The sequence below is a fragment of the Saccoglossus kowalevskii genome, chromosome 10, assembly GCF_978046115.1.
Source record: "Saccoglossus kowalevskii chromosome 10, keSacKowa6.1, whole genome shotgun sequence".
Taxonomy (NCBI): domain Eukaryota; kingdom Metazoa; phylum Hemichordata; class Enteropneusta; family Harrimaniidae; genus Saccoglossus; species Saccoglossus kowalevskii.
The window spans coordinates 37939424-37946733 of NC_140650.1; positions in this window are offsets into that span (position 1 = coordinate 37939424).

Sequence of the window (7310 nt, forward strand, 5' to 3'; positions counted from 1 at the left end):
CAAAGTCAAGCAATTGCGCAAGTGCGACGGCATGAGATTCTCGTCGCCATGACACCCGCAGTTGTTTCCGTTAATAGAACGTGCCAGACGTTATAAATGGTGGATCTGTTGATATGTAATGCGAATTAATTATTTAAAACGGAATCCTTGAAAAACACCGATAGCAAACCAAACCTGTGGAGGTTGGGTACGTTATGGTCGTGTTTGTTTATTCTCAGACATTCCAATCGGTCCATGTTGTAACTACACTAATGCATGAGGTACCGTGACTCCCGCCCAGACACGACACAGATTACACTGGTCTGCATAATATTTATTATCAGGTAGGAATATTTTCTATTTGATCTCGAGAATATATCATAAGTTATTATTAGCATTAAACAAATGTAGTCTGCTTCTCCATTATGACAGCTTAACGCTAGTAGTATTGATTCATCGCTGCCTTGAAAGGAAAGCGAATATTTTGATCGTCATTATAAATTAATGCGTGTTTCTTAAAATAACTACACGTACATATATTCCCGACTTCCTAAAAGGTGTTGCAGGAATTTCCAAAGCACCTGTCTACAAATTTCACCTATTATATTTATCCATATCGCACAAAATATACTTTCGATTTACGTACTCAGCAGCTATTACTGGAGATTAACCTGTAAGATCGAACACGGGCTCAATATGATTGGTGTATTGTTTAAAAACGGGATGTGGTGTTATCGTTGACATTACAAGGTGTTGTACTCAATTTGTGATAAAACTAATTATAATGAATCGAATACCCAATTGCGAATGATGAGTCACTTGGTCTGACTTAGCTGGCCATGATTTTTTTTTTCAAACTAAAAATCCTGTTTTTAATCACTTCGACGAATTACGTATAATTATGCTGACCGAGTCGCCCGAGCCAATTTTCATTTACATGACACATTGACACGGTTACTACGAATAACGTCCTGTAGCCACAGGACTTTGTGCTATAGATTGCGTTTTTCACGATATTATACCAACCATGTTTAGAAAATCTTAAAGCGGGGGAGTCGCACCTGCGCACGCATCAGATGGCCATAGTGTCATTGTTTACAAAGCAGCGTCTACCCATGAGCCTTTTCGTTTTTAGCTTGTGTTGTTATCGTCGCTTGGGACTCTCGCGCGTGCTCAGGTGACGAACCTCCCGCTTTAAAGTGGATAAATCGCCACACAACAGTATGCTGACGAATATTTACGAATAATGTGAATAAATTTGGACTTTTTATGCTATTTCATTAGTGTAACGTCATTTTGTTATTGTAAGCCCATCTTTACCAATGCAATGTCATCTCTCTCAGTGTAATGTCATTCTCTCCCAACAATGTAATATATTATTGTTTTTATTTTTCTTCAATCGACAATAATTAGTCGTGTTAGAGGGTTTTGTTCTCATGGTGGATATCAGTCTACACACACAAACACTGAATTGCCACCCTCTTGGCTTGTCATTTTCCTCAACACACTGAACGCGCGGGTGAACGCGGTGCTTTTCAGCGCTCCCCGATTTATTACAAGTTTGGCCTCACGGCTTAGTAGTGTCGGTTTTCAGCTTTAAAACATATTTTTATGTCCTGAGTACGACGTTAAAATTGCATCCGGTTGCGGAGTTTTTGTACTCGGGAGAATGAGGTTACCCTTTGCCGCAACTACCTCCAGGTCACCCTTGGGCAAGGTGTAGTACCTGTCAGCCTTGGGTGCCAACTTCCCACATAATAAGTTTGGTTGACGTCAGTAAGGGCATACGGTCATAAAAGCCTTGCACCAACTCAGCCTCACGTTTGAGGTATTACCTATTAAAGGCCGCGTTTACGTTTATTTAAATATGTATATATGTGTCCTGGGCAAGATTTTAAACTACATCCGGTTGTGGATTCTATGGACGTGGGAGAATGAGGTTACTCTTTGCCACAACTACCTCTAGGTCACCCTTGGGAAAGGTGTAGCACCTGTGAGCCTTAGGTGCCAACTTCCCACATAACAAGTTCGGTTGACGTCAGTAAGGGCATACGGTCGTAAAACTCCTGCACAAACAGATCCGCACAGGTGGACAATTTATCATGTAAATATGTATATATTAGTTTCAGTTGTACTTAGCATTTGGCAGGGGGGGGGGTCGTAACCTCTTGTGGTGAGAACCAGTGTGACTGGCCTGCTAACGGGGTGCCTTGGATTTCATTGGAAAAGTTATCAGTTACATCCGTTAATGTAATTTCGTTTTACATACCCGTAAATCAAAAATCGCAATAACCAATTGATAGGACTATAATCTCCGCAGGACTATAGTGAAATTCGACTCGCTAGGCAGATAAATCTTACAAGAAAAATATACCAGGCCCGACCCAAACGAGGAATACACATTTGAAATGATCACAGATAGACCACTTTATGAGTACTCAACCGGACACCAAGGTGCCCGGCTTCCATCTTTCAATTACAATTACTTACATTTTTGTTAAATATCTAGGCTTATACTATATATTATTCGCCAACAATCTGCAAGCCATTGACGGATTGCGTGGTTTCTAGGTCCCGACTCCTAAGGATAAAAAACTTTTTTTTAAAAACTTACTACAGACTATTTAAACATAATATGTGTTTACGACTCGGTAGGATATACGTCCATAATGGCTTGGTGTTGACGATTCATTCATCATCGTGTGAAAGCGACATGTACGTGATTCCCCATCAATATGACGGCACTGTCGGCAGCTGGTTGCTGACTGTGTTCTTTAACTAATGTGCATTTTCATTGTTCAACAATCCTTCTATTTACGTCTCGTCGGTGCTTTATAGACAGTACTGCATATTGGCCACAATGCGTGCATTGATCTCCACCGTCCGTGACCTGATAACTTACGTATTTGTAAATATGACCAGAACAACGATCTCCTTTTACTTATGTTTTTAGTCTAGACACAAACTAGGTAACAAAATAATTGCTGGAACACTGCATTACATTATGGGTAACTGCAATAGTACACCTGCATTATTTATTACGTGGTGTTGCAGATACGTATGCGAGCCACGGCATAGTTTTAATAATCGTATTTGTTTATATTGAAATAAAAGATCGTAACAAGGCCTAGAAGCATCGAATAGTGTATAAATACAAACTATGAACAAATAAACATAAAACTGTTCGTTGTTAATTTGTTCTTGTGTTAAGCCACTCAGTTGTCATCTGCTGCACATATTTATTACTTCGTGCGTTGGCATTTTCAGACAATGTGTAATTACTTTTCTGCAATATGTACATATTCTGAAAAATTGTGTGTATATAGTGATGTGATGTGTACATATTGTGATTCAATGTGAACATTTTGTGCTGCGATGTAAATATATTGTGATGCAGTATGCACACTTTATAATCTTAGATTACAGTCATATAACTCACGTCAAGGATAGAGCGTGAGTGTACATCATACAGACAAGTTTAGCAGCAAAATAAATTAATAATAAATATCTCTATGTAGGGTCTCGCAACACACTTCGCCATGCCATCCAGTGTACTTCTCATATTATACGGTGCATTTACCATGAAATTACCTTGTGAATTATCATACAATGTAGTGTACTTATATCATGTAGTGTATTTACCATAATATCTTGTACATTCATCATGTCATGTAATGTCTATATCATATTATGTGGCGCATATACCATAATATCTTGTGCATTCATCATGTCACGTAGTGTAATTATTACATTATATGGCGCATTTACCATAATATCTTGTGCATTCATCGTGTCATGTGGTGTACTTATCATATTTTGTGGTGTATTTACCATATTGTGCATTCATCATGTCATGTAGTGCGCTTATCATATGTGGTGTAATTACCATATTGTGCATTCATCATGTCATGTAGTGTACTTCTCATATTATATGGAGCATTCTCCTTAATATCTTGTGCATTCGTCATCTCATGTAGTGTAATTATCATATCATGTAGTGCATTCACCATATTATCTTGTACATTCATCATGTCATATAATGTACATATCATATTATGTCGTGTATTTAACAATATATCTTTTGCATTCATTAAGTCATGCAGTGTACTTATCATATTATGTGGTGTATTCACCAGATTATCTTGTGAATTCATCGTGCATGTAGTGTACTTATCGTATTATATGGTGCATTTACCATAATATCTTGTGCATTCATCATGTCACGTAGCGTACTTATCATATTATGTGGTACATTTACCATATTATCTTGGACACATCACATTATGTGCACCAAATTGTGCATTCATCATGTTATGTAGTGTAATTATCATATTATATGGTGCATTTACCTTAATATCTTGTGCATTCATCATGTCAAGTAGTGTACTTATCATATTATGTGGTGTATTCACCATATTGTCCATATCATATTATGTGGCGTATATACCATAATATCTTGTGCTTTCATCATACCATGTTGTGTACTCATCATATTATGTGGTGTATTCACCAATATATCGTTTGCATTCATCAAGTCATGTAGTGTACTTGTCATATTATGTGGTGCATTCACCAGATTATCTTGTTAATTCATCATGTTACGTAGTGTACTTATCATATTGTGTGGTTTATTTACAATATTATCTTGGGCACATCACTTTATGTGCACCAAATTGTGCATTCATCATGTCATGTAGTGTAATTATCATATTATGTGGTGCATTTACCTTAATATCTTGTGCATTCGTCATCTCATGTAATGTAATTATCATATCATGTAGTGCATTTACCATATTATCTTATACATTCATCATGTCATGTAATGTCCATATCATATTATGTGGCGTATATCCCATAATATCTTGTGCATTCATCATGTCACGTAGTGTACTTGTCATATTATGTGGTGCATTTACTATATTATTTCTTGCATTCATCAAGTCATGTAGTGTACTTATCATATTATGTGGTGTATTCACCAGATTATCTTGTGAATTCATCATGCATGTAGTCTACTTATCGTATTATATGGTGTATTTACCATATTATCTAGTGCATATCACTTTATGTGCATCAAATTGTGCATTCATCATGTTATGTAGTGTAATTATCACATTATATGGTGCATTTACCATAATATCTTGTGCATTCATCATGTCATGTAGTGTACTTATCATATTATGTGGTGTATTTACCATATTATCTTGGACAAATAACTTTATGTGCACTAAATTGTGTATTCATCATGTTATGCAGTGTAATTATCATATTATATGGTGCATTTACCATACTATATTGTGCATTCATCATGTCATGTAGTGTACTTATCATATTATGTGATGTATTTACCATATTATCTTGGACAAATAACTTCATGTGCACCAAATTGTGCATTCATCATGTCATGCAATGTATTTAACATATTATGTGGTGCATTTACCATATTATCTAGTGCATATCACTTTATGTGCACCAAATTGTGCATTAATCATGTTATGTAGTGTAATTATCATATTAGATGGTGCATTTACCATAATATCTTGTGTATTCATCATGTCATGTAGTGTACTTATCAATTTCTATCAAACTTCTTCATAACATTCTGGGACACCTTGAGATGTTCAGCAGCCATCTCGCCTGCTTTAGAAAGGCGTTCTCGAAACTTGCATATATAATCTAGCATATTGGTCTTTGGCCCAGCAACTAGAAACTTTTCTTTTAGGAGCTTCAGGGGACCCCTGACATTATGACCATACACAAGTTCAAATGGACTAAACCCAGTAGCGTCACTGGGAGTGTCCCTAGTAGTGTTGTGGACGGATAAAGTCCAGCACAGGTCCTTTCCCTTATTAACACACAGCAAGACAATCTCAGTATGCGAAGTCAGTCAAAATGAAGGACTACTCCGTTTATTAAGAAACTGGATGAACGTTGTGTACAAGACAAAACTAACAAGACTCACAAGTGAAACGTGCTTTCGGTCGGACGCATGTTTTTGCGTGTATAGCGCGTGATCGTTGAGATTACTTCTCCTACGTTCGCAATGGGTCCGACTTTTAAAATGGTCAATCTGGTAAGATTGTGTTTGTTTCTAAACTTGTAATGCTTATAACTCAGCGACTAAAGGCCGGATCGTAATCAGAGAAACATGTATAAGTAACTATAAACACGAACTAGAACATAAAAACATTTGTATAAACATCGATCAATAATTGCACAATAAATGGGAATTTTCGATCTCCGCGCGACATATTCCGGGGGCCGACAAAATGGCCTCAATTATTGACGATTTCACAGTAAAAGTAAAGTCTGTAACATAAACATGAATCAATTGTTCAGAATTAACAAATACCCTGTCAATGAAATGAACATTAACGTAATACTATAGCTCATAGTATGGGAAGTTTCAAACATAATAACATCAAACTGAGATCAATATATTTGTAATTGAGAAATGAATAAATGTCAGTTTATTTATTATTGTACATTAGACGCAGGTTGGCGACTTCAAATGCTTCTCTCCGTGGTCGCGATGACTGCGTTGTGTTTGAATTCTTGGTGGGGGACATTTGGTCTGCTCTGTCCTCAGTTGCGTCTTCTGGGACACCGTTCTCATTCGGGGGTTTCCCGGTAACTGGTGACGTCATAGTTGGATTTACCTCAGTCAGCTGTTCGTTGTTGACATCCGGGACGGTTGGTGGCGACTGTATGGCGCTAGTCCGTTGTTCTTCGACTCGTCTCCAATAAATACAACTTATTAACGGGACGATTTGTTTTTCCAAGTTTGGTCTTGATTTCGACGACACGTACAAGTCCATCTTTGCCGGGTAGTAAGCGGGTAACTTTTGCCATGTGCCAATTCACTCGTTTCTCCACGTCGCTATGAACGAGTACAATGTCGCCCACTTTTATAGTGTTGTTTTTCGCACCTCCGGCGGTGTGAGTGTGGCGTTCTCGGAGCGCGGTGAGATGGAAAGCGGTTACACTATTGGAGCGCGTATTTCGTACGTGGTTTCGGTCGACAGGCCCCGAAAGTAAATATCCGAATACGGAATCGACGGCGGTGGGTCCCGGGCCTCTAATAACATGATTACGGACATAGTCCCAGTACTTGTCGGCTCCAATCAGAATGTCTATTCTTATAGTAGACTCGCTGGGCATCGGTTTTTGGGCTAGATTTAATCCTCGCAAATGGGGCATGTTGGTAATATTGGTTGTCACAACATTAGTGAGCTTATCGGAAATTTCCTTAACGTATAGAACATCGATGGGCTTTTTCTGTCCGTCTCTAGCATGTAGTTGTAACGTAGTACATGGCACGGATTTGCATT